The sequence below is a fragment of the Lemur catta genome, chromosome 1, assembly GCF_020740605.2.
Source record: "Lemur catta isolate mLemCat1 chromosome 1, mLemCat1.pri, whole genome shotgun sequence".
NCBI lineage: Eukaryota > Metazoa > Chordata > Mammalia > Primates > Lemuridae > Lemur > Lemur catta.
Window position 1 is genome coordinate 56,796,760 of NC_059128.1, and position 27,278 is coordinate 56,824,037.

Here is a 27,278-nt window from a genome sequence, read left to right on the forward strand (position 1 = left end):
TGAAGACCCAAAGAACCAGGGAAAACTGTCTATTTTTATGCTTAGGTTCGATGAAGAATGGACTGATGTGTAGAAATGTGATTGGATGAAACGGTATGATCTAACGGTGATAGACTGAGGGGGGAACCCAGCAAGGCCTGTCTTCACAGATTCTTCTAGGCCTCTTTGAGTAGCATTTCTCCCCCAACCCCTCGGGCATGGAGCAGGACCCTTTTGGAATGCAGGTCTTCAAGGGAGAAAGGAGAGAGTGACCTTTCTAGGTTTTATGGCTCGCTTTAGGAAGAGTTCTAGTTTCTATGACCTACTTTAGGGAAGAGGAATTCTAGTTTCTATGACTCACTTTGTGGGAGAGAGAGGGGTGAGAGACAGAAGGATGGAACAAGGTTAGAAAAACCTTGCTTCTGAAGTCCTTCTAATATTCTTCAGTTCAAAGTACAGTCGTGTATCACATAAAGATGTTTTGGTCAGTGATGGACTGCATATACAACATTGGTCCCATAAGATTTTAATGATGGCTGAAGAGTTCCTTTTCTATGTTTAGATACACAAATGCCTACTATTGTGTTACAGTTGCCTACAGTATTTAGTACAGTCACATGCCTTACACGTTTGTAGCCTAGGAGCAATAGGCTAGACCATATAGCCTACCTGGGCAGTAGGCTATACCATCTAGGTTTGTGTAAGTATACTCTATGATGTTTGCACAATGACAAAATTGCCTAATGACACATATCTCAGAACATATCCTTGTAGTTAAGTGACGCATCACTCACTGTACATTTGTCATTGAAGCTATTAATAAGTGTACATTTCAGTGACATTAATTACATTCACAATGTTGTACAACCACAACCCACACCCACTATTGCCAAAACTTTTTCATCATCCCAAGCCGGAACTCTGTAGCCATTAAGTAGTAACTCCCCATCCCTCCATCTCTCCTGTCACTGAAAACATTTGGCGTACTTTCTGTCTCTATGAATTTGCCTATTCTACGTACCTCATGTAAGTAGAATCATATAATATTTGTCCTTTGTGTCTGGATTATTTCATTTAGCATGTTTTCAAGTTTCATCCGTGTTATAGCATTTATGAGAACTTCATTCCTTCTTAAGGCTAAATAATATTTCATTGAATAGATAATTTTGTTTATCCATTTATCTGTTGATGGACTAGTTAATTGTCTTTTAAAGAAATTAAGACTCACGCCTGTAATCCTAGCCCTCTGGGAGGCCGAGGCGGGTGGATCACTCGAGGTCAGGAGTTCGAGACCAGCCTGAGCGAGACCCCGTCTCTACTAAAAATAGAAACAAATTATCTGACCAACTAAAATATATATAGAAAAAATTAGCCGGGCATGGTGGCGCATGCCTGTAGTCCCAGCTACTCGGGAGGCTGAGGCAGTAGGATCGCTTAAGCCCAGGAGTTTGAGGTTGCTGTGAGCTAGGCTGACGCCACGGCACTCACTCTAGCCTGGGCAACAAAGTGAGACTCTGTCTCAAAAAAAAAAAAAAAAAAAAGAAAGAAATTAAGAAACAAGAAAAAAGGCTCCTATATACTTACCCACATATTTATTACTTATGGAATTTTTCATTTGTTTACGCAGAACTGAATTTCTGTGTGGTATCATTTCCTTTTCATTCTGAACTTCTTTTTTTAAAATTTTAAAATATTAAGAGGCTACAAATGTTTTTGTTATGTGGATACATTTTACAATGCTTAAGTCAGGGCTTTTAGTGTGCCCATCATCCAAATAGTGTTCATTGTATCTGATAGGTAGGTTTTACCCCTCTCCTCTTCCCCCATCTCCCTTTCTTGATTTCCGGTGACCTTTACGTCTCTTTGTGCCTATGTGTACCCATTAATTAGCTCCCAATTATGAGACACTTCACTTAGGATAATTGTCTCCAGTTTTATCCAACTTGCTGCAAAAGACATCATTTCATTCCTTTTTATGGCTGAGTAGTACTCCATATAGGTACCATATTTTCTTAATCTTCTCATGAATTGATGGGCACTTAGGTTGATTCCACATCTTTGTGATTGTGAATTGTGCTGTAATAAACATATGCGTGCAGGTGTCTTTTTGATAAAATGATTTCTTTTCCTTTGGGTAGATACCAAGTAGTGGGATTGCTGGGTTGAGTGGTAAGTCTACATTTATTTCTTTGAGGAATCTCCATACTGTTTTCCACAGACGTTATACCAATTTACAGTCTCACCAACAGTGTGTAAGTGTTCATTTCTCTCTGCATCCATGCCAGCATTTATCATTTTTTGACTTTTTAATAATGGCCATTCTGACAGGGATAAGGTGATATCTCAGTGTCGTTTTAATCTGCATTTTCATGATGATTGGTGATATTGAGCATTTCTTTATATGTTTGTTGGCCATTTGTCTACCTTCTTTTGAAAAACTTCTGTTCATGTCTTTTGCCCATTTTTTAATGGTATTACTTATTTTTTTCTTGCTGATTTGTTTGAGTTCTTTGTAGATTCTGGATATTAGCCCTTTATTGAATGTATAGTTTGAGGATATTTTCTCCCATTCAGTAGATTGTCTATTTACTCTTTTGATTATTTCTTTTGTTGTGAAAAACCTTTTTAATCTAATCAAGTTCCATTTGTTTATTTTTATTGTTGCTGAATTTGCCTTTGGGGTCTTAGTTATAAATTCTTTGCCTAGGTATATATTTAGAAGAGTTTTTCCTACATTTTCTTCCAGAATTTTTATGGTTTCATGCCTTACATTTAAGTCTTCAGTCCATCTTAAGTTAATTTTTGTATATGGTGAGACACAGGAGTCCTGTTTCATTCTTCTGCATGTGGCTGTCCAGTTTCCCCAGCACCATTTATTGGATAGGGCTTCCTTTCCCCAGTGTGTGTTATTGTCTGTTTTGTTGAAGATCAGTTGGTTGTAAGTAGATGGTTTTATATTTGGGTTCTCTATTCTGTTCCATTGATCTATATCTCTACTTTTATACCAGTACCATGTTGTCTTGGTTATTATGGCCTTGTAGTATAATTTAAAGTCAGGTAATGTGATGCCTCCAGATTTATTCTTTTTGCTTAAGATTACTTTGCCTATTTGGATTCTTTTTTGGTTCCAAATGAAGCATAGAATTATTTTTTATAGATTTGTGAAATATGACGGTGTTTTGATGGGGATTACATTGAATCTACAAATCATTTTGGACACTATGGACATTTTAACAATGTTGATTCTACCAATCCATGAGTGAAGAACTTCTTTTAACATTTCTAAATGCAGCATATGTATGCTGGGAACCAATTCTCTGAAATCTGAAAATGTCTTGATTTTTCCTTCATTTTGGAAGAATATTTTACTGGGCATAGAATTCTAGGTTGAGATTTTTTTTTCCTTTGAGCACTTTGTAAAGATGTCATTCCATTGTCTTCTGACTTGCATTGTTTCTGGTGATAAGTCATTTGTAATCTTTATTGTTGTTTTCTTAAATGTAATGCATCTTTTCCTCTGGCTGCTTTAAAAGTTTTCTCTTTCTCTTTGGTTTTCAGCAGTTGGCTATGATATGAACAGGTTTAGTTTCCTTTGTGCTTATGGGTTTGTAGAGTTTATTGGATCTGTGGGTGGCAGTTTTTAAAGTGCTTGTTGGCTAATTCCAACATCTATATCTTCCCTAGGTCTTTTTCTATTGCCCCTATCCCCACCCCAGGTACTTATGGGCAGAGCACATCTGTGAGACTTTCAAAATTCTAGACAGGAATCAGAGCACAAATCTCAGCTACCTTGAGATACCCAAACTTTAAGTTAGATTTCCTGATCCCCTCTGATGCTTATGTCTAACTTTCTAAGTCCCCTTACTCTTCTTTCTAAACTTCTTTTCTTATCTTAACTCAAAGAGTTTTTTAGTCTAGAATGAGGGGCTGGTACAGAGAGTGGAAAATCTAGACCTCATTGACTTCCAATTATTGCCAGTCCTTTATGTGGATTAAGGTTTTTGAAACTTAGAAGATGAGAATTTAATGCCTTGGTCCTCTGACCTCTACACTAACATGCAAACTACTACCATCCCCACTTCCTCATACCTCCAAGGAATGTCAGTCAATTCAAACATGTTGGAAGTGAGAGGTGGGGAGAGGCAAGATGGGAAGAGATGGAGAGAAGAAAGAAATGGGTGGTTGACACTTCCTGTGATTACTTTGTCCCACTTTTTTCCCCCTGCAAGTTCATGATCATGTTAACTAGAGTTTTGCCAATGATGGTAATGTAGCTTTCCTCTCCCCTCTATAAATTATACATTCAATGTGTGGTACTGGCTGAAGACAGCAACTCTGGGTAAGTAAAGCTATAATTTAGCTAATAACTTTTAAAGGTTGATTTTCATTTCAAAGACAATCTAAGAACATTAATATAAGCCTATTTTAAATTCTCTGGCCATTGCTTTATAACTGAGAACTGCTAGTTTACATTGTATGTTTATCTGAATGGGTGATACGAGATTCCTGAAAGTCACAGAGTCAATTTTAATGCAGTTCTTAGTTTGGGATTTGTGGTACCTAGGAGTATGTGAATGTATCCTTAGAGGATAATGAGGATTTACAAATTGAAAAAAAATTATTTTTAATTATTATGGGTACATAATACTTATATATTTATGAGGTATATGTGATATTTTGATATAGGCATACAATGTGTAATGATCAAATCAGGGTAATTGGTGTATACATCACTTCAAGAATTTATCATTTCTTTGTATTGGAAACATTCCAATTCTACTCTTTTAGTTATTTTAAGATATACAATAAGTTATGTTAACTATGGTCACCCTATTGTGTATTGTAACACCAAATACTAGATCTTATTCATTCTATCTAATTGTATTTTTGTACCCATTAACCATCCCCACTTTATTACCCCACTCCTCATGACCATTTCCAGCCTCTGGTAACCATGATTCTGCTCTCTATCTCCATGAGTTTAATTTAAAAAAATTTTAGCTCCCATATATGATTAAGAACATACAAAATTTGTCTTCCTGGGCCTGTCTCATTTTACTTCCTGTAATGTCCTCTAGTTCCATTCACATTGTTGCAAATGACAGGATTTCATTATTTTTTATGGCTGAATAGTGCTTTGTTGTGTATATATACCATATTTTCTTTATCCACTGATGGATCAACTCAAGTTAATTTCATATCTTAGTCATTGTGAACAGTACTGCAATAATCCTGAGAGTGCAGATATCTCTTCAATATACTAATTTTCTTTCTTTTGGATATATACCCAGCAATGGGATTGCCGGATTATGTGGTAGTTCTAGTTCTGGTCTTTTGAGGAACCTCCATATAGTTCTCCATAGTGGCTATACCAGTTTACATTCCCACCAACAGTGTACAAGGATTCCCATTTCTCTACATCCTTGCCTGTCTTTTGGATAAAAGCTGGGTGACTGGGTGAGATGATATCTCATTGTAATTTTGATTCATATTTCTCCAATGATTAGTGATGTTGAGCATTTTTTCATTTACCTGTTGACCATTCATATGTCTGTTGAAAAATGTCTATTCAGTTCTTTTGCCCATTTTTAAATTGGATTTGATTTTTTTCTTATTGAGTTGTTTGAACTTCATATATACCCTGGTTGTTAATCGTTTGTCAAGAGTAGTTTGCAAATATTTTCTCCCATTCTGTGGGTTATCTCTTTACTTTGTTGATCATTTCCTTTGCTGGGCAGAAGCTTTTTAGCTTGATGTTATCCCATTTGCCCATTTTTCTTTGATTGCCTGTGCTTTTGAGGTATTACATAAAAAATCTTTTCCCAGACCAATGTCCTGGAGTGTTTTTCCAATGTTTTAGTAGTATTCTGTATTTGTTTGTGTACTTACTCTTACCAGTGAGTTTTATACCTTCAGATGATTTCTTATTGTTTATTAACATCCTTTTCTTTCACACTGAAGAACTCCTTTTAGCATTTCTTATAAGATAGGTTTGGTGTTGGTGAAATCCCTCAGCTTTTGTTTGTCTGAGAAAGTCTTTATTCCTCCTTCATGTTTGAAGGATATTTTTGCTGGATATAATATTCTACGATGGAATTTTTTTTTCCTTTCAGCACTTTAAATATGGCATTCCACCCTCTCCTGGCCTATAAAGTTTCTGCTCAGAAGTCTGGGGCCAGACATATTGGAGCTCCTTTATATGTTATTTATTTCTTTTCTCTTGCTACTTTTAGGATCCTTTCTCTCTCTCTCTCTTTTTTTTTTGAAACAGAATTTTGCTCTATCACCCAGGCTGGAGTGCAGTGGCACCATCATAGCTCACTGCAACCTCAAACTCCTGGGCTTAAGTGATCCTCCTGCCTCAGCCTCCCAAGTAGCTGGGACCACAGGCATGTGCCACTATGCCCAGCTAACTTTTCTATTTTTTGTAGAGATGGGGTCTCACTTTTGTTCAGGCTGGTCTTGAACTCCTGACCTCAGGCAATCCTCCTAACTTGGCCTAGGATCCTTTCTTTATCCTTGACCTTTGAGAATTTAATTATTAAATGCCTTGAGATAGTCTTATTTGGGCTGAATCTCCTTGGTTTTCTATAACCTTGTACTTGGATATTGATATCTTTCTTTAGGTTTGGAAAATTCTGTCATTATTTCTTTGAATTTCCACCATGATCTCTCTTTCTCCTTCCTCTTTAAGGCCAATAACTCTTAGATTTGCCCCTTTGAGGCTATTTTCTAGATCTCGTAGGTGTGTCATCTTTTTTCTTCTTTTTTCTTCTATGACTGTGTACTTTTATGTAGCCTGTATTCAGGCTCACTAATTCTTTCTTCTACTTGATCAATTCTACTGTTGAGAAGCTCTGATGTATTTTTCAGTTTCTCAATTGAATGTATTAGCTTCAAAATTTCTGCCTGATTTTTAAAAATTATTTCAATCTCTTTGTTAAATTTCTCTGGTAGAACTCTGAATTCTTTTTCTGTGTTATCTTGAAGTTCATTGAGCTTCCTCAAAACAGCTATTTTGAATTCTCCAGCTGAAAGGTCACATATCTCTGTCACTCTGGGATTGGTCGCTGGTGTCTTATTTACTTTGTTTTGTGAGGTAGTGTTTTCCTGGATGTTCTTGATGCATGTGGATGTTTGTTGATATCTGGGCATTGAAGAGTTAGGTGCTTATTCCAGCCTTTGCAATCTGGGCTTGTTTAAATCTGTCCTTTCTGAGAAGGCTTTCCACATATTCACAGGAATTGAATGTTGTGATTTAGGTCTTTGGTCACTGCAGCTGTATCAGCACTGAGGGCTGCCCCAAGCCTAGTAACACTGTGACTCTTGCAGACTCCTAGAGGCACGGTGTTGGTAGGCTTGGGTACAATCAGGGAGAATTCCCTGGATTACCAGGCAGAGTCTTTCACTCTCCTTTCTCACTTTTTCCCAATTGGAAGGAATCTCTGCTGGTCTGTCTGGAGTTTGGGGAGGGGTGATGTGGGCACTTCAATGGCTACCGCAGCTGACACTGCACTGAGTCACACCTGAAGCCAGTACAGTACCCAGTCTCACCCAAGTCCTGTGGTAACTACTGCGTGGCTACTGCTGATGTTTATTAAAGACCCAAGTGTTCTTTAGTCAACAGGTGGTGAATCCTACCAGGACTGGAGTCCTTCCCTGCAGGGCAGCAGGTGCCCTTCTGGCCCAGGATGGGTCTAGAAACACTATCCAGGAGCTAAGGCCAGGAATTGGAGGCTTCAGGAATCTGCTTGGTGCTTTATTTTACTGTGGCTGAGCTGGTACCCAAATTGCGAGACAAAGTCCTCTGTACTCTTCTCTCTCCTTCCCCCAAGTGGAAGGAGTCTCTCCCCAAACTGCATTGCCTGGAGTGGAGGAGGGTGACTCAAGCAGTCCCTTGGCTACCACAGCTGGTGTCTCACTGGGTTGTGCGCACCCAAAGCCCACTGGCTTCAAGCCCAGCACAGCACTAGGGCTTGCCCAAGGACTACAGTTCTTGTGGCCTGACTTCCTTTCAAATTCATTCCAGACCCTTGTCCACTTTAGTCAGCTAGTGACGGAGTCAGCTAGAACTCAGGTTCCTCCCACAGGGGCTAGTCTCAATGCTCCCTCTGTGGGCGCGGGCAGAATCATGCCTTGTGTTGTGTTCTGCTGTGACAGGGTAGCACTGAGTTCCGTGCAAAGTCCCACAATCGAATATCACTTTGCTCTCCTTCGCCAAAGCACACAGATTCTCTCTCCGCACAGCACTGCTGGGGGGATGGGGCAGGGGTGTTGTAGGCAGTGCAAGACTGTCTTTCCTACCCCCTGCAGTGTCTCTTTCCTTGATATTATGTTAAAATCAGGTACTGTGATCGCTCACCTGACTTTTTGGTTCTTATAAAGATGCTTTCTTGCTTGGATAGTTGTTCGATTTGGTATTCCTGCACAAAGATGATCGCCGGAGGGTTCTATTTGGCCACCTTGTTCCACCTCCATTCTTGATTTTTTTCTTTAAAAGGGGTCTGCATATTCCATGAGTTTGGGGAACTCAAACAATTTGTATTTTACATTTTATTAATAAGACAGAAGCTGTCAAATTATATAATAGCTCATAGGCCAAATCTGGCCTGTGGCCTGTTTTTGGATAGCTTCCCAGCTAAGAATGGTTTTTACATTTTTAAAAGGTTTAAAAAATACAGAAGAAGAAAAAGAATATGTGACATATTTTATGTAGCCCACAAAGCCTAAAATATTTGCTACCGGGCTTCTTATAGAAAAGTTTATTGAGTTTCGTAATAAAGGCTGAAGGGCTAGGGCTGTCTTTGTCGTAGCGGAACTGTGACTCAGAGGTGCTTGTCTGTACCTTTTTGTGTGTGCAAGGAAGGTAAAGTGGGTACCACAGCCTGTTTTTGTCTATGTTGAGCCTTTGCTTATACACCGATGCAGAGCGTCACTGTACGTGTGGCGGTGCACTGCCTTTCTCTGTAAAAACGGGCAAGGAAGCTTGTGCCTCCTTACGTGGGACAGATGCTTTGGAAGGCAGAGTCAGTTCTGAGAGAGGAGTGCCCCTCGGGGGCAGGCCACAGCAGAGCCACCTCGCTGCAGAGGTAGAAGGCTGAGCCCAACAGGGCCATCGTGAGGAAGGCTCCTCTCTCTTCTGCTATTTGTCCACTGGTGAGGACTTGCGCTAGTGAGAAAACAGACCGTGAATATCATTTTCCTGCTGGGCAATCCTTTGAATCCTCTCCCAGGCCTTTGGGATGCCCACATGGGATGGTGGCATGTTTTATGTTAGGTGCTGGTCGTGAGCAATGCCATTCATTATCTGCGTGGCTTTCACACTGTCTGTCAGCCTTCTTATGGCAATAAATAAGTGACTGTGGATCTCTAGAGATCGAAAGTCTTCTCTTTTTGTGTAATGGCCTGGTGAAAAGGGGCTGAAATATAGCTCTCCTCTGTATTCCTTTGTCATCCTGCTGTTCCATATTTAAGTGCTATTATCTGGAAGTCATTCTTCTCAGCAATAATTTGAAAGAAAGTTGCTTACAAAGGCATCAAGCAGAGGGGACAACTTGGGTGGAATCGAAATCGAGAGAGATTGAATTCCAGGTTAAATCCCCAGTCTGTCCCTTAAAAGCGAGGCATATAGATGAGAATGCAAACAGGAAACAGTGGGTAAATAGGCTGGAATGTACAGTGGGTAATGGATATTGAAGGATGATCTTGTCATGCATGCTAAGTAGATATTTTTATGAGTTTAAATTTAATTAGCATCTGGAAATTAACAAGGCTAGAAAGAAGGGCAATGTGTTTTTAAGTGGTGGCGATGGATAGGTACTTTTTGGAGCATATAGATAAATGGAGATTTAATTTGTAATGCATAATGAGCCAGGTGCCTATAAAATAATTTGTTTTTCAAGTTGCTGTTATAGAACGAAACAACAGAACCATCCAAGATTAGACGATTACTGTTATTACTATTTTTCTTTGGTTTAATGTTAAAATCAGCTTTGTGGATGGGTATTGATTTGTGCTGCTCAAGTTGGATAATGTAATGTTGTTGTCATACCTTCTGTTTCTTCTTTAAGGGATGGGGCAAAATAATAATGTTTTGGTCTTGCATTTTTTATACACTTACCTTAAGTGTATAAATATGTATGTGCTGGGTAAGGGTGGGCTCCTGGAGGAAAGGGGAATGAACTGTATTTTCCATTCTGTAATAATAATACTTTTGTTATTCAGAGCATTTGGTGTTTTCTTTTCTTTTTTTGGTCATCTTTTTGGAGGAGGCCTGAGAAATGAACTGTAGCTATAGGGTGGAAGAGAGAGTCCAGTTCAGATTGAAAATGATAGAATTCCTGATCTTTCTTTGGTCACAAACTGTCTCTAAAGCATAAATTGAGCCTGCTCCATGCATCCCAAATGGTACTGAATTTGGGTTGAAGTCTGGGTGCTGTGGCAGGAGAACCACATGGGTTTGGGTTAAAGTGAGAGTCAGTTCCACTAGGAGAGTTCACTCTCCAGAGGAGGTTAGCCGTTTGTGTTGGGCACAGCATGTGTGTATGTGAATTGAGCATGGGCTGAAGGAGGTGAGAGGGCAATGCTGTCTTGCAGACTCAATCAGGAGTTAACAGCTCGAGTTACATGGGACACCCTTGTTGACGGTGGGTCTTGGGGAGAGGGTGTGCGTCTGTGGCACAGGTCTATGAAGTGGAACTTACTTCCAGCATCAATCTTGCAGCTAGCTGCCTTTCTCCCTCTCTGCTCAATGTTGTGCACCGTGAGCTGGGGTAGAGTTGTCTTGGGCAGAAGTGGAGGCCAGGGCTGCAATGTCTTTACTTGTATTAGGAACGAATTTGTGTTTCTATTTTATCATTTTCTTTTTCTTATTTATTCCCAAGGAAGTGCATTTTAGTGTGTGTGTCTGGGAGTGTGCAGACAGATCATACTTTCCATGGAAACTGGATAACTCATATAGGTCTCTAAGGTTGTGGAAGGATGCACGGAACGTCATCTAGTGCAGCCATTTCTGAACCTGACTGTGTAACTGGGCCCCTCCAGGGAGCTTTGAAAAATTCAGAATCCAGGCTCCACTCCTGGAAATTCTGATTTAGTCATTCTGAGGACCTAAGAATTAATGTTTCAGAAAAAGCAACCCAGTGGGTTCTGATGGGTAGCTGGGTTTGGGAACCTCTGAGCCAGTACAACTCATGCCTGTAAGTGAGAGCACATTTAAATCTTGCCAGTATATGGAGACTATAAATGCCAGATGGTGTAAAAAATCATGAGTTTTTGTTTGTTTTTTAGACAGAGTCTCACTCTGTTGCCCTGGCTAGAGTGCAGTGGCGTCATCATAGCTCACTGCAACTGTAAACTCCTGATTTTCAAGCGATCCTCCTGCCTCAGCCTCCCAAGTAGCTGGGACTACAGGCGTGCACTACCATGCCTGGCTAATTTTTCTATTTTTTTGTAGAGACAGGGTCTTATTCTTGCTCAGACTAGTCTCGAACTCCTGGCCTCAAGCAATCCTCCTGCCTTGGCCTCCAGAATGCTAGCATTACAGGCATGAGCCACTGTGCCTGGCCAAATCTTAAGTTTTGACATTAGAACCACTTTGACATCTCTGAGTCTTCATTGTCTCTTTTTGACTTCTTAAAAGCACAAACTCTAGCCTCTTTATGCTTCTGCATTAGGGAACCTTCCACTCAACCCAGGTGTTGGGGACAGGAGTCACTGTGGTTCCCAAGGTCTCGGACTAGATTCTGTAACGTGCAACCTTTGAAAGAAGGAGTGTGAGTAATCCGGACCAGGCCAGGAGTGGCGCAGGGCAGACCTTGTGCTGCTTCCTGCACCAGCCCTGACGTGCCCGGGGAATCCAGGCAGCTTTCCTGCCAGCCCGAGGCGTTGAGGTCACCGAGATAAAGAATCCACCCTGGAAAAGGAGGGTCGGGAACAACACTGGAAAGTGTTGTTTTTAAATTGGTTGGACCCTCACAGAACCCCACAGGAAAAATACATTTAATAACTTTGTTTTTGTTATTGTTTCTAAAGCTTCATGGTGAAGAATTAGGGGCTAGTTTCTAAGGTAGGGTTGCTTTTTACTTTTGGGTCTTTTGAAATGGGGTCTCTGTGAGCCGTAGGGAGGAGATGTCAGCTGCCACTGGGGGAGCACCCGGAATGAGGCCTGGGATTTACGTGGTGTTTGTGTGAGATCAAGACCGTGGTGGGGAAGCAGTCCAACTCGTCATTGACAGCCCTTTGTTTTGAGATAAATTTAAACAGGCCATAAAGAGAGTTTCACATTTGTACAAGCGCCTTTTAGGAACAATAGTTTCCATCCATTTAATAATGACCTTGGCACTTTCATAAGAACAGCACATTTCTCAGTCTGTCCCTGGCTTTGCCAAGGAGCGGTCACACTTCCTGTCCCTCTAATCGCTTCTCCCATCTGGGAAGCACCGGGCTCTCCGGAAGACCCCTGTTTTCTCGCCTGTTGTTTTCAAAGCTCGGGTCTCTGCTGGTCCCAAAAGGTTTTGAGTGAGGAGAAGGGGACAGAGGGCCAGGTTTGTTTGTCCTGAAGGACAGAAGTCCTGACGTGTTTATGAAAGACCCCCTGCCGCCTCAGCGCCTGCCTGTGAATTCCCAAGTGAGGCTTGGCATAGTTCATGGACTTTTTTCTTAGTAAAGGTGACTTGAGTGCATTTCACAAAAAATGAATTCATGGAGAAGGAAAAAAGAAGATTTTTTGAAGAAGAATTAAAATCAGAATTAGAAGAAAAAGAAACATACAGAGTTAGAGGAGGAAAAAATCTTATTTAGCTTAGAAAAATCTCGTGTGTCCTCAGGAGGCTAGCACCTGTATTTTAGAAGATTATCCTGGTTGTGCCCACAAGTAGATTTCTTGGTATTTGATGAAGAGAATTAGGCTTAAACGAGCAAGGAAGGGAATGGCTGTGCTTAAGTAAGGGGACATTATAAAGGCTGGGGACAGTGTGGTTTACTGTAAATTTTTTTTGCCTTTTCTCAGTCCTTGTGTTACAGATTAGCAAAGGTTACTGATGAAATGGCCTCAGGCAATCCTGAGCAAGGGGTTACTGGCTGCATCAAGCTTTCCTGGCAGCATAATTCGCTTCCCAGCATTGGCGATTCCCATCTGGACAACTTCCCACAGGAGTCTCAGCAGCCTGTATCTCCCACTCCTCCACAAAGGGAGGCTTGTGTGGGACAACAATGTCCCGCATACCCAGAGTGTCCACCATAGACATGGGCACTACAGAAATCACTATGGTGTGCATCTGGGGGGCGGGGGCGGTGGGCAGCAGAGAGATGGGGCAGGAAATACCAAAAGAATGTAAGACCAGCCTCTGCCCCGAAAGAGCATACTGTCCACATAAGAATTTATTAAAAAAAAAAAGTCCATGAAAAAGAATTAAGGATGTTTATTCAAGCAAGTTAAAATAAATAAATTCTTAAACAACAACAAAAATGACAACAACAGAATCAAGGAGTAATTAAAGTGTCATGGGGCCATTCAGCCAAGGTATTCTAAAAAGGAGAGCTTCAAGTTCAAAGCCAGGTAATATAACAATAATAATATCAGTAATGACCAGGTGACAATGTAATACTATGATGCTGTTTTTCCAAAACTCAAAGGCTATTAAAAATTTGATCTCCTTTGTTAGAGCACTTGTGGGATACGAGTATGATTATCCTCATGCTGTGGGCAAGGAATTGGAGGCTGAGAAGGACTGTGCCTTTGCTTCTAGCATATCCAGTGCAGAGCAGGACTCAGGACTCAAACCGAGGGTGGCTCCTTAATCTGTTACAGGTGTCCAGGAGTTCACCAGCTCCCTCCACTGTGCCCCATGGTCTGTGATGATCTCCAGCCCATCTTAAAACTCATTCTGAGGATAAACGTAGTGCATTAATTACGTTACTGTGCTCGCTTGGTGGGGAAAGGGCTATATAATTTTTGGAGGTGGTAAAACAGTTCATCTGATATAATTCCATTTTTGTAAAAACCACATATATACATGAAAAAAATAACATGCTAATTTGTTAACTGGTTATTTCTGATGTGTGTAACTATGGATTATCTTTACATTTTTATCCCCTTATAAATTACAGACATGAGTATGTGTTGTTTTTGTATGAAATGAAAAAATCCTTAAATAGTAAAACAAAAGAAAATGTTCTGAGATTTTGAAAATGCTTTCTGATTTATCTTTAACAAATTAAACCTGTTTTATTTTCATGAAATGAAACATTTTGCTCAACAGTAGGAAATTCAATTTATAATAATCAGTTTATATTTTATAACTTTTGTGTATGTTATACGTACTATTTTGTAACTTATAATTTCTTTAATCAGTTCTCTACTGCTGAACATCTATATTTTCTAACTTACTGTTAAAGCTGCTTAGAATAAACACAAATGAGCTAAAATGAGTTAAAATTCAAAGTAGACTCCCCTCAATTATGTCAAATGGGCAAAAATACTTTCTGGGAAATTTTATTTATTTCCTATGTTTTTTGACCAGATTGTTAACCAAGGAAAGGAAAGAAACTCACATATGTTAAATACTTAACAGCCACCACAAACAAATCTTTAGAATATTTCTTGTTTTTGTATTTTAGTAGGTTTTAAAATCAGAAATGAATTCGAATTCCAGCAGGAAAGAAGTTCCTTTTATACGGATGTTCTTACTTACTGTGACAATGATCAAACACAATAATAGGAGATTTTACAGAATCTTCAAATAGAATGCATAAAGAAACATTGTGTGTGTGTGTGTGTGTGTGTGTGTGTGTGTGTGTGTGGCGGGGAGGAGATCACCTACTGTTCACCTGCTTGGATGTCCATGGAAAGAGCTGCTCTCTTTCCCGTTGACTGCTCCTTTAGAGGAACAGAACAAAGAGAAGAGTTTTATTCTTATCATGAAGATTACAAGAACCAAGTGTCAAAGGATAGTTAAGATTTTTATTAAAAAAATATTTACTCTATTTCTGCACTGAGGATTCAAAGATGAATCAAGAATCACCTCAATGCCACTTCCTCCTATGTGACATCTTCTAGAAATCCTCTAGATTCCCACAGGACATTTTTATTCTTCTGTATAACACTGACCACATGATTTCACAATTACTTGTTCATGGGTTTGTCCCATCCAGCAGATGGTCAGTTTCCCTAAGAAAGTCCCTAAAAAATGCTTAATGTTTATTGAATGAATGGATGAATGGATGAGCTGGCTCATGAAGAGTGATTATGACTATTATAAAAAATAAAAGTGAAGAGAAATGGAAGGGTAAAGTCCAGGGTAAATCATTACGTGGAGATGAAATGATGGTTATAAGACCTGATGAAATGTTTGTCATCTCTGCCCTGCCTTTAGCTTCTGTCACTGAGTTTGACCAGCCTGCTGTTCCCTGTGGGCTAAAGATTCCTCCTGAGTCTAATTCCTGCAGAGAGGGCACTTTGGAGTCATCTTAAAAGAGAGGATTTCCTGAAAAGCTGAAAATATAATGAGTGGGTATTTGAGAAAGCTTAGTTGGTGACAGGCAAGCTGCAGGATTTTTGTCTTTTGACATAGTAAGACAGAGTCTTCTTCATTCCCGTTTTTCCTAGACTTGACCTTTTTTTCAGAAGACAAACTGGCATTTTTTCCCCATTTCCTCCACAAAACAAATGCAAGAACTGTTTAAGGAACCAAATGGACCATTTATGTCACTCTCTGGTCTCAGAGTTGGCAATTATCCTTTGATACCTGTCCTCCCCTCCTTCCTCAATAATTGAAACCAGGTTTCTGTTCTGGCACAGAGACGCCCAGGATAGAGACTGTATTTCCCAGCTTTCCTTCCAGCTCTGGTGGGCCTCTGTGTCCTGGCCAATGGATGTTAGTGGAAGCGGTAAATGCAACTTACAGGAGATGTCCTTAAAGGAATGCTTTATATGTGTTTTCTTTTTTCTTCCTTTTCTCCTTCTGTTGGCAGGAGGGGAGATGTGTTAGCTTAATTCCAGCAGCTGTTGTGGGCCATGAGATAACCTTGGGAATGGAAGCCACCCACAGAGGAGCAGCAAGATAGGGGAAGCCCCGGGCCCTGAGAGTCTGGTGCCCCATTCCAGCTCTGGACTAACTGATCTCTATACTTTTTTGGAAGTAAAAGAGAAATAAACTAATTTGTTTAAGATACACTCATTTTGGATTATTCCGTTACTCATAGTACAACGTAATTCTAGCTCATACAGCAACTGTGAGTTGAAGGGATTATTTTGGTGATTTTTTTCCAACTAGTTAGATCACAGGTCTGTCTCTGAGGAAGATTCTTGGGCTTAGCGTGTGTGTCCCCTGAACCTAGCACTTCCCTGGGAGCTTGGCTGATTGGTAGCGTAGTGTCAACTGGAGGCCTAAGCCCCGACCAGAGTGTGTGTCTCCACACATGGTGAGGTCCTTGGTCAGGGAGAAACACAGTACAGGTGAGAGGTCAGAAAGAGCTGGGTTAAAACACTGAATCTGCCAACAACTTGTGTAATTTGAACTTTGGTTTCTATGATTGTGAGGCTAATCAGATATCATATACTGTGAATATGTCAGTAGCTGACACATAATGGGCACTGAAGATGTAGCCATTGTTATTGAAATATATTAGGTGTTAATAGGGCTTTATACCCAAAGTTTTTAAAACTCTTGCTTTTATGATTAATAGCAAGACATTGAGTCATGCTATCTAAATGGAACCCCATTGGTAGAAACATAAGAGCTAAAAACAAAACCTGCTAGTATAAACATTTCTTTCAATATATGATAATCTTGTTCAATAATAATTGTAAAGTGATGGCTTCTCCCGTTTATAAAAAACCAAAAATAAAATCTTTGTCATTGAATAAGACTTTAAATAACTGTATTAGATCAGGATTCTTAATCTTAGAAAACATAACCATGAAGGCTAATTGTAATAGAAAGGGATTTATATAGGGTATTAGTAGTTTCTGGAATTCCCGGGGAGACCAGAGACCCAAGGTTGGAAGGTATCCAGCCAGGAGCAGTGCGGACTGGAGTAGCTCTGACCATATCAGGTAACAGGTTTTGTGGAAACCCTAGTAGAGCCCCTGCCCATCACTTGGCACCTGTGAGCTGGGGACTGGAGACTAGAACCTCGGCCACAGCTGCCACAGAAGGACAGAGCCTTGGCGGCTACACTGACTTGTGTCACCCCCTTCTCCCCCACATGGCTTGCTTAGGCCCTTCTCTTTCCTTCTGATTCCCTCTTCTCTGGGGAAGGACAGGATACCATAATGATCCAGGTTCAGGCACAGGCCTACAGATGGATTCTGGACAAAAAGGTACAGGTCTTTTATTCCCACATGGGCAATTTGTAGGTTTGAGAACCTTCCAACCCAGTTCCATCCACATTCTCTTGACTTCTGCTCTGTGTAGGAACAGGATTGACTCAGTGGTGTCAGCAAAGCCATGGATCAAGAAGGATTCAAGAAAGAGCAAACTGTAACTGTGTCAAATGCCATGTGGAGGTTGATTAGGGTGAGGACAGAGAAGAGGTGGTTAAAATTGGCAGCTATGTAGAGTAATCCCTGAGGAAGTGACTTCGCAAGGGTGATATTTGATATTTCATCCAGCTTACATTTAGACAAGTTAACACTTGTGAGAATAACCTAAACCACTGAAAAATTGTCTGTGCCCAAAATCCTGTTGATGGTAACTCTCTAGTAAGAAAATAATGTCTGTGGACAGTATAAACATTGTATATGCATGTGTGAGTGTGTGTGTGTGTGTGTGTGTGTGTGTGTATGTGTATGTAAAGATAAAGACATACCTAAACTGGATCACCATTCCATAATCACAAGGAACAAAAGGGAATCCATGGGAACTCAGAGGAAATATTTAGATACTGTCTAAAGCAGAAGAATGTGTGCATTGAAATGGTAATATTGAGCCTGCTGGCATATCTGGAAGCAAAGTGCTTTTCTTCCTTGGACAGGTGGCTGTTATATATGATGAAGCCTCTCTTTGCCATCATAACTTTAACTTTTGAAAGGATATCACCACTGTACAAGTTGTGTGCTGAGTCGCAATATATACCAGTTTCACTTAAACCCAGCTCCCAAATCTCTTCTGACAAGTGGACTTTGGTGTTTTATGTACCTCACTGGCAGAACATTGTGTGCTTTTTTTTTTTTTTTTAATGAAAAATTCTGATTTGTTCAAATGTTCAAAAGAAAAATGTCAAGGCCCCTTTACTAAATAGTTTGAAATCAGCGGAAATTTACTGGGCTAGTTAAGGAAAAATTTCAAGCAACTCAGTGTAGAATAATGTTAATATCAAAGGCAAGAAGAAGTGCTGGGAGGTGAGGAGTACCCAAAGTTTTACAATTCTCTGTCTCCTGATAGATGCATAACTCCCTGTACACATCGTGTTAATGTGCCTGCCCTGGTGTCTTTGAAGCTGTTTCCTTCTTTCCATAGATGGTTTTCTCTCCATTGTTTCAGGTAAAATCTTTCTAAACACTCACCTCCCTTCCCTCCTGCCTCCCACCCTCCATTCAGGCGCTTCCCTGTGGAAAAATAAAAAGCCAAGAGGAAAGGAACAGCCAGGACACTGGAAGTTTAAAAGAAGACTCATAAAACCCAAAGGCATTGAACTTCACCTTAAGGAGAAGTTAGAGGAGGAAATATTTAAGGTAAGGGGAGCAGCAGCAAGAGGCAATTATTACCTTCTCTCCATAAGTTGTAAACAACTATTTGTGAGTTTTCGCAGTGCTCTGAGACCCTGACCCTGAGAGGAAGCTGAGCCTGGCAGAAGAGGCAGAGTATGTGTGGGCCTGAGTGTTTGATACCAAAAATAGAAGCTCATAAATAGTCTTCAAAAGAAAAATTTGTAAGGTTAACAATAGATTTCAATTTCTCTTTCTTCTTCCTTCCCTTTTGCATCACTCCTTCCTTCCTTCCCTCCCTTTCTTCTTTTACCACATATTTATTGCACACTTACTAGATACGAGGCCCCCTCCTAGGCACCGAGAGCATGAAGGTGGTTGTGTTTGAGGCCCACAATTAGCCCACAGTATGACAGTGCCAGCATATGGTACATGGGGTTGGTGTCATCATTCAGAGGTGGGTGGTCTAATTCAGAACTAAATTGGTGCAGTGCGAGACTTGAGGTGGCATCTGGGTTGTGCGCAGCTGCAGGAACCATGAAGAGCAGGTGATACTTAGGAGTCAGGAGGGGTCGAGGGGATGAGAGATAAGAATGAGGCCAGGAGGGTTCCTGGCTTCCTGGCTTGTGCATCTGGGTACGTGGTGGATACAATAGAAGAAATAGTTTTGGGAGAAAAGGTAATTAATTTAGCATTAGGCATACTGAGTTTAAGGTATAGTAAGACATTTTAGTGGCTATAAAGTTGGCTATTGCATATTCTAGTCTGAAGTATGGGGGGATGTTTGGTCTACATGCATGTCTCTGCGTATGTATTATAGTACTTGTTAATTATGATGGCATAAGAATAAAAATAATATGGTGGCAAAATAAGCCTTTCTGTCCCTTCACCTTCTTTGTTCCTTCCAGTCTTCATCCCAGATGCAGAGAACCTTATAGTGTGAAAAAACAAACTGCGCTATGAGAGGCAGTTGTTCACTAGAGAGAGGTTTGTGGGGCCTGCTCCCAGGGAGGGTGGTAGGAAGGTGCCCCCCAAGGAGAGAGCCAGCAATGGTCCGGGCCATGTGGGGTGATGCTGGCAGCGGGGAACTGGGACCCTGACAGAAGACAGAGGGGCAGAAAAGAGAAGAGGACTGGAGACCAGGTGAAGAACATCCTGTGTTCCCATCCAAGGCAGGCAGTGTCTGGACTGGAAGGGGAGCCGAGGAGGAAAGAGATGTCATGCACCATCTTCTGGCCTCAGTGATCAACCGGTAGTGAGATTGTGTTGTTTCTGGCCGTGAGCTATACTATTTTGGCCTTCCAGATGTTTTGGAGCCACTGCAGGATAATAATAATAGGCAACACGTACTGAGCTGACTATTAGCATTTCCAAACACTATGCCAGGTGTTCACTTGCATCATCATACTTGATCCTCACAACGACCTATGACATAGGTATTGTCACTCCCATTTTACAGATGAGGAAGGTGAGACTTAAGCGAGTGAAGTGACAAGGAAATCAAACTCAGCATCCACCTCTTAAACCGTTATTCTGTACTGAAGCAAGCTGGGCGGCTGCGGGCACATGCATGAGGGGAGAGCAGAAGTCTGAAGAAGGGGCCTGGGGAACAGTAGCCTTCAAAAGGGGAGTGGGAGAAGAAGAGCCCCCAGGGAGATGGAGGAGTGGCTGTAGAAGGAAGAGAAAAGTCAGAAAGGAGAGTTGTCATGGCAGCCAAAGAAATGGAGCTTTGATAAGGAGGGCATAGTTGCCAGCCAGCCCTGCAGAGAGGTCAAATTAGATAAGCACAGAAACACGTCCATCGAACTCCATGTTTTGATGGCCGTTGGCCTCGGTGATCCTGGCCAGAGCCGACTGGGGTGCGTTAAGGGGAGAATGGGAAGACAGCAGGTAGAAGCAGAAAGAGCTGACGACTCCATATGGAAGTCTGGCTGGGAAGGGGGAAGGAAGGGGGCTGAGGGGGAATGTCAAGCTGAGAGTTCCTGTCGGCTTTAGGATGAGGAGACTTGTGACTGTTTACATGCTGATGGAGTGAAGGAGAGGTTGATGGCACAGGACAGAGAGAGAGTGTGATTGATGGAGGGGCCTGGGGAGAGAGAAGCTCCGGACACCAGGAGGAGCAGCTGTGGATAAAGGCAGGATCCGTCCGTTGCTTAGACAGCAGGAGGCAGGTAAGGTTGCAGACGGCCCAGGAGGAACGGGAGGCTTCATGCCTGGTGTTTTCCAATTGCGCTGTAGAGAAGGAGGCAAAGCCATCTGTTGAGAGTGAGGGTGGAGAGGTAGGACTGGGGTGCGTTGAGGACGAAGTGAAAGTTCGCTGGCTATGGATGGAGGTCATGGGCTTCAGTAGCAGCTCAAGTGTGGGACTTACCTCCCATCATAAGTCATTTAGATGGTTCCAAATTAGATGGTTCTATCACAAACAGAACAGAGAAAGACTGTTTGACTAAAGGTGAATATGAATTTTTTAAAGTATTAAACCCCCCCACCTTTAATGATTCTAAAGAAGAGACCCAGGGAGGGTAGCTTCAGAGTAATAACATTTGAAAAAAAAATCAGTAACTGGTGTCAGTTACTGGTGTCAGTATTTTCCAAGCAAATTTTCATATCAGCTAAATTCTTTCATTTTGACAAATTTACTTTTAGCCAAATTGCTTTCTAGCAGATTAACTTTTGGTGAAGTCACTTGTAGTTGGGTTTTATAGGATGGACACAAATTTGGACAAATTAGCAGGAGAGCTTTTTGGCCTATCTTACAACTCTCCCTCAAATTTCATTTTTCAAGCCACAGCATTTACTTTCTAGTATGAGATAGAGGAATGTTGACAGTTGGAAAAATGAAAAGTTTAGGTAGCTATTAAGGTAGTTGTTTCTTATTTAGAAATGGAAGTGCCAGCTTACCCACTCAAATAGCTCAGAGACACCAGCATCCCACAACTGTTGATTGTTCAGTGGATCTGATGTCTAGAAATCTCCCAGAGCTGCCAAACTCAGTGTGAGAAATACTATTGTAAGTAAATAATCTACATTCTAAAATCTGAACAGTAAATAATTCTACCAGTAAAAAAGGGAGGACAAAAACATATTCACACAAATACTAAAATATCAAGTTTTAGTAAACTTTAGGGACTTCTAAAGTAGAAGTTGTTAAAATGAGTCTTTTTTTTTTTTAAATTTAGTTCATAAGAACGGTGGCTAAGTTAGTGCAGCAACAGGCATATAAAATATTCTGTCTCCTGGAATTTGCTCTATGAGCCTCATTAGCTTAGAATTTACTTCCTTTCACTGCCTTCTTTCCACCCTGCAAACTGGCAGAAAAGCCATAGGAAACAGGAACCAAATACAAGTACAGAACTCATGCATAAATGGGTAAAAAGTTAAGCCCCTTATTCTTATTGTATCCTAGGATGATATATAAAACCTCAAATAAAAGTCCAGAACCTCTTGGATGGTAATGGAGTCTCTCTCAGGTGCTCCCCCACCCAGAAGGACGAGGGGGACCCTGTTGCCAGCTTCCACCCTGGCTCAGACTGTGGTCTCTACCTTGGGTCATCCACTCCTTGATTTTGACTAAATCCATATTTTTTTAAAGCATACATTGGTTCCAGATCCAAACAATTTTTTAACAAAATATTTCTTTGCTTGTTCTCTGCCTCCCATCTAGATACTTGGATTCTCTGTTAATCTATATTTCTCTAAATTAGAGTCATTTGCCCTTTTCGGGAGAGAGCCAGACATCATTTTTCTTTGCCCATTCACAATGTGTGTATGTGCAGAGGACTTGAGCAGAATTACCAGAAACTTGGTAATTGCTCAAGAATTACCTGAACAGCCCAGTGGGCCAGGCTCAGTGGGGACCCAGGGACTCCCAGGGGCCAAGGAAAGGCTGGCCCTCCCTTCTTTCCACATCCCTGGAGTCTTTCTGCTTCACACATTTGTATCCTTCAAAGAGCTTCCTTTGGCCCTTGAAACGGAAACGCGATGTACACTTTCCATCACTGCTTAAGATTTGTTGAGTTTTAGTTTGGAAATTTCCTCTCCTTGCCTATATATTCTTTTATTTGAAGGATCTGTTCTAAACTTTCAGAAACTTTTATTTTTAAATCAAGGAATGTGTGACAATGACAGCCTTTGTGCCCATTATTTAATACCAGCAGAATTCAGATGAATTTCCTTAACAGCAGTTTTTATTTAAACTTCTTATAATTCTGACCTGATTAGCTCCTACTTTGATTCTTGGCAATTTCTGACTTAAGTCCTATCCAGAAACCTCTATTTGAAGGCCACACTTTTCTTTATACATTTTCCAGAGTGTTTCATTTATCATAGTTCATTGCCATAGACTCCCCCTCCCGTGTTTGCTATTCTTTGAGCATCTGAGCTGGCAAAGTAGCAGTTGTGTTGTTAATGAGAGTGACATGAGATTAAATGCAGTGGATATCACTGATCTCAGGGCATTTCAGTGATGGTGCTAACTATTCCTTAGCAAGTGGATGCAGCTCAACATTGTATATCATGACTGCAAGGAAGCATTTGAATTATGTTTCCCCTGGGCAAGGGTGAAAAGTCAGAGTGAGATTGATATTGGATTCTCTACCTTTATTTTTTTCCCCCACTAAAGTGTGAATCAGCCATCAATCTCAAGTAAGGATTTTTCTTGTAAAAAAATTCTGCAAGGTAATTCCATCACTTGAGAGTCTTCAGAGTTGTCCTTCTTTCATTATCTAATACATAATTGATAAATAGTATAGGAGAAACCCAGCATTCAACAACTACCCCAAAATATTGCATGCCAGGAATTAAACTAGTCATTGAGAGATAAATGAGATATCCTGTTGCCCACAAGGAGCTAACAGTTTGTCGGAGAAGACAGCTATGTCTTAAGTGCCACAGTAGTACTAACTCTGTCTGAGGTGTCCCCAAAGTCTTCACAGTGGGGGTGGCATTTTAGTAGGCTAGGCATGGAAAGATGACTAGGACTTTGTTGGACAATAGGGAAAATTGTGTTTGAATATCTGTAAAGATCTGTTCATTCAATAACAAGCTTTGTAAGAGTCCAAGTTAATTGCTAAAAGTGCTTAAACTGGGTAGAGCCAGATTGTAGGGCATATAGACACTTATTAGTTTATCTTCCCCATCTACAATAAACCCCCATTCTCTGGGTACTGATCTTCCCCTCTCCCCAACCACATGGGCCTGGTGGTGGCCATATATTGTATGGAGCCCTGGAACTCTGGATACTGTTGGTTGGACCAGAGCAAGCTGGGGTCAAGAGACTTTTCCTTGGGTCTGGCCATATAGATTGGTTTAGAAATGAGAACCTGAGCCAAGCTCCCCTGTTAGAGTCCCCCCCCAGCTAATTAGGTCTGGGGGAGAGAAAGCAAGAGTGTGAATAAGAGCAAGTGAGAGATGGACCATGGATAAATGTGAACTTGAAGTGAATCATTGATGTGAAGCTATAAAACTTATAGAAGAAATCACAGGAAAAAAAATCTTCATACCCTTGGATTAGACAAAGATTTCTCTGATAGGACATAATAAGTAAGAACCATAAGAGAAAAAATTGATAAATTTGACTTAATAAAAATTATCAATAAAAGCTTCTCTTTGAAGTATACTGTTAAGAAAATCAAAAGACAAAGCCACAGTCTGGGAGAAAATATTTATAAAACACATATTTGATAAAGGACTCATACCTAGAATATATTAAAACTCCTACAACTCAATAAGAAGACAAACAAGCCTCCAAAAATCGACAAAAGAATTAAACAAACCCTTCACCGAAGAAGAGATACGGATGGATGGCAAATAAACCCACGAGAAGATGCTAAACATCATTATTTATTAAGAAAATGCAAATTAAAACCACAATGAGATACTGCTAGAATGGCTATTAGAATGACTAAAATCAAAAAGACTGACCACAGCAAGTATTTTAAGAGCATGTAAAGCAGCTGGAATGCAGATACATTAATAGTGAACACAACATGGTATATAGCCACTTTGGGAAAACAGTTTGAGTTTCTTAAAAAACTAAACATACACTTAAAAGATGACCTAGCAGTCCCATTTCTAAGTATTTACCCAAGAGAAATGAAAACATAAACATATGACCACACAAAGACCTGTATGTAAATGTTCATAGCAGCTTGATTCATAATAGCCCCAAATTGGAAACAATCCAAAAGTCCATCAACAATAGATAAACAAATTGTGGTGTATTTACACAATGTAATATTACTGAATAACAAAAAGCAACTAACCAGCAATACTCATAACAGTGACATGGATATATTTCCAAAACATTATGTTGAAAGAGAAAAGTTATACCACATACTAATATGGTTTTATTTATATGAGATTCTAGGCAAGTCAAACTATGAGGAATAGAAAACAGATCAGTGATTCCAGAGCTAAAAGTTGGGGGAGGGATTAATCCATATGAGCACAAAGGAACTTTTTGGAATGATGGAAATCTTTAATATTTTAATTGTGGTGGTTGCGTGACTGTATACATTTGTCAAAACTCATGAATTATATACTAAACAGAGTAAATTTTATTGTATATAAATGATACTCCATTAAAACTGATCAAAAAGAGAAAAATGAGAGTGTGCATGGGGCCTGAAGCCCAGGAGCATAAACCTTGGGGGCTGGGAGGACTCTCTTCTGCCACATGAGGAGCAAAGTAGAAAAATCTGGCCACAGAAAGTTACAGAAGATGAGTAGATGTGCGGAAAAGCCAAAGCAGGATGTGGAGAGAGATTTCTAAAGCTGTTTGCATCCTGGGTCCCAGTAGGTACCTGGGGTCCAGCTGTGTCCCGCCCTGGGGTGCTTTCCTGCCCTGAATTCCAGGAGCCCTGTGTAGTAAAGTCCCTCTTTTTGGCCTAGGCTGTCTCAGTGGATTTCTGTCACTTGAAATCATAAGAGTCCTAATTAATAAGGAAAACGGTCACCTCTGTAGAACATTTCCCATGGGTGCAATCTTCAAGGGCAGAGAATTTCTTGGCACTTTGCATGAGGCACAAACATATATTCCAGAAACCATTCTTGTTTGGAATTCCTGAGGAGAAGGGCAGAAGGAACATCGTGCTGGGGTTGAGACCCTAAATCCTAGGCCCGTCTCTATGACACACTAGCTATGTGTCTTAGGCCAGTCTCCTCGGCTCACTGAACCTCCACTTTCTCACATGTAAAAGGAGGAATTAAACTAGATACACGGCTTGTGAACTTTTTAATCCAAATTGGAGAAACAGCCCAATACATAAAGCAGGTACACGTGGAACTGCCCTGGCTGACGTGGAAGGAGGCCTCAGTCTACGTACTTAGAGGACAGGAGTGCAGTGAAATCGTTTATGTGAATGGATTGTTGTGTTTGAAGATTGAAGAGTGGGGCGTCATCTGTATTAGTTGGAATATAAATATAGAAACTAAGAATGTAAGCATACTCTAAGATGATGGCAGAGGAAGCTTGACCTAAAAATAACTGTTTGGAGCTGCAGCACACACTTGGCGGCTGAGAGTGCGCAGAGCAAGCCCACTGGCTCCGTGTCCCAGGGCTCCGTGTCTCTTCCGCACAGCACTTACCACTCACTCCTAACAGAGTCATGAGCTCCGTGAAGGCAGAGCCCAATCTGTCCTGTTTAGCTATGCTTCTGTGCTTCAACACCCCTTGCCCCCGTTCACCCCAAGTTTCCGTGAGAGCATCCCTGTCATCAACAGCTCATTTACGGACCCAGGACTCTCTGGGCATCCTGACCTATGGGAGGGAAGCCCCTTTCTCTTGGGAGCACAAAGCAGCTTCTGTCAGCTTCTCTTCCTTGTCCCACCAGTCCTCCAGGTCTAAGGGATGGGACGATGAGGGAGGAGCAATCCTGCTGCCTGGAGTCACCGGGGTCTTTTGTAATGTGGTCTGTCCCTGAAGAACCTCACGTGGAAATGGAGCTGCTGGCGGGATTGAAAATCAAACCCAATGGCGGCAGAGGTGGCTAACTGTCCACTGAACATTTGTGCTCCTCCTTCTGTCACGGGACTGGTAAGCAGCTCCCCAGCCAAGGACTACACTTCCCAGTGCCCCTTGCCTCTTGGTGTGGTTCCGTAACGCAACCTGCAGATGAAATGTAAGCGAAAGTGATGTGGCTTGTGTTTGTCATCGCCTGCTTGCCCTCAGACCCTTTTCCTTGCTCTCTCCCTGCTCATTCTGCAGGGAACCTGTCCCGACCACCTGCAGTTTCCCAGGCTTCCTTCCCCAGCTCTGGCTCCCTGTGCCCCCTGGGAGGCATGGCGGGAGATTGGAGGGAAGGAGGAAGAAGCTAGGATGTCTTAGTTCTGATCTCTTCGCTTCAGGCGACTTCTCTGTGGTCTCAGCTCTTAACTAACATCCCCTTCTTCCACGGCCTCAGTTGCCCAGCAGCCTTCTCTGCAGCTCACAGGAAGAAGCGGTGAGCTGCGACTGGGAGAGGCTTGCTGCCGATGCTCCTCTCTGGATCGCCTCACCTCCTCTGTTGGGCTTTTCAGTTCTTGCTATTGTCTGTATTAAATTGCCATTGTTGGAGTACCAGGCTGGGCTTTGTTTTCCTGATGAGACCCTGACCAGTGTACAGGCCAAGTGGTAAACAGCAGGTGTGCTCTCTCTGCTCTCATCTCCCGG

The 27,278-nt window shown here is 41.3% G+C and overlaps 1 long non-coding RNA gene across 1 annotated transcript in view; it reads left to right on the forward strand.

The window, feature by feature from the left end:
* The window catches only part of LOC123640463, a 38,547-nt gene extending 12,031 nt beyond the window's left edge, over nt 1-26,516 (forward strand). The window contains exons 2-3 of the long non-coding RNA XR_006735982.1: nt 18,522-18,655; nt 26,461-26,516. This is a non-coding gene — a long non-coding RNA (uncharacterized LOC123640463). The remainder of the gene's footprint in view (nt 1-18,521; nt 18,656-26,460) is intronic.
* Nucleotides 26,517-27,278: the final 762 nt, after the last annotated feature.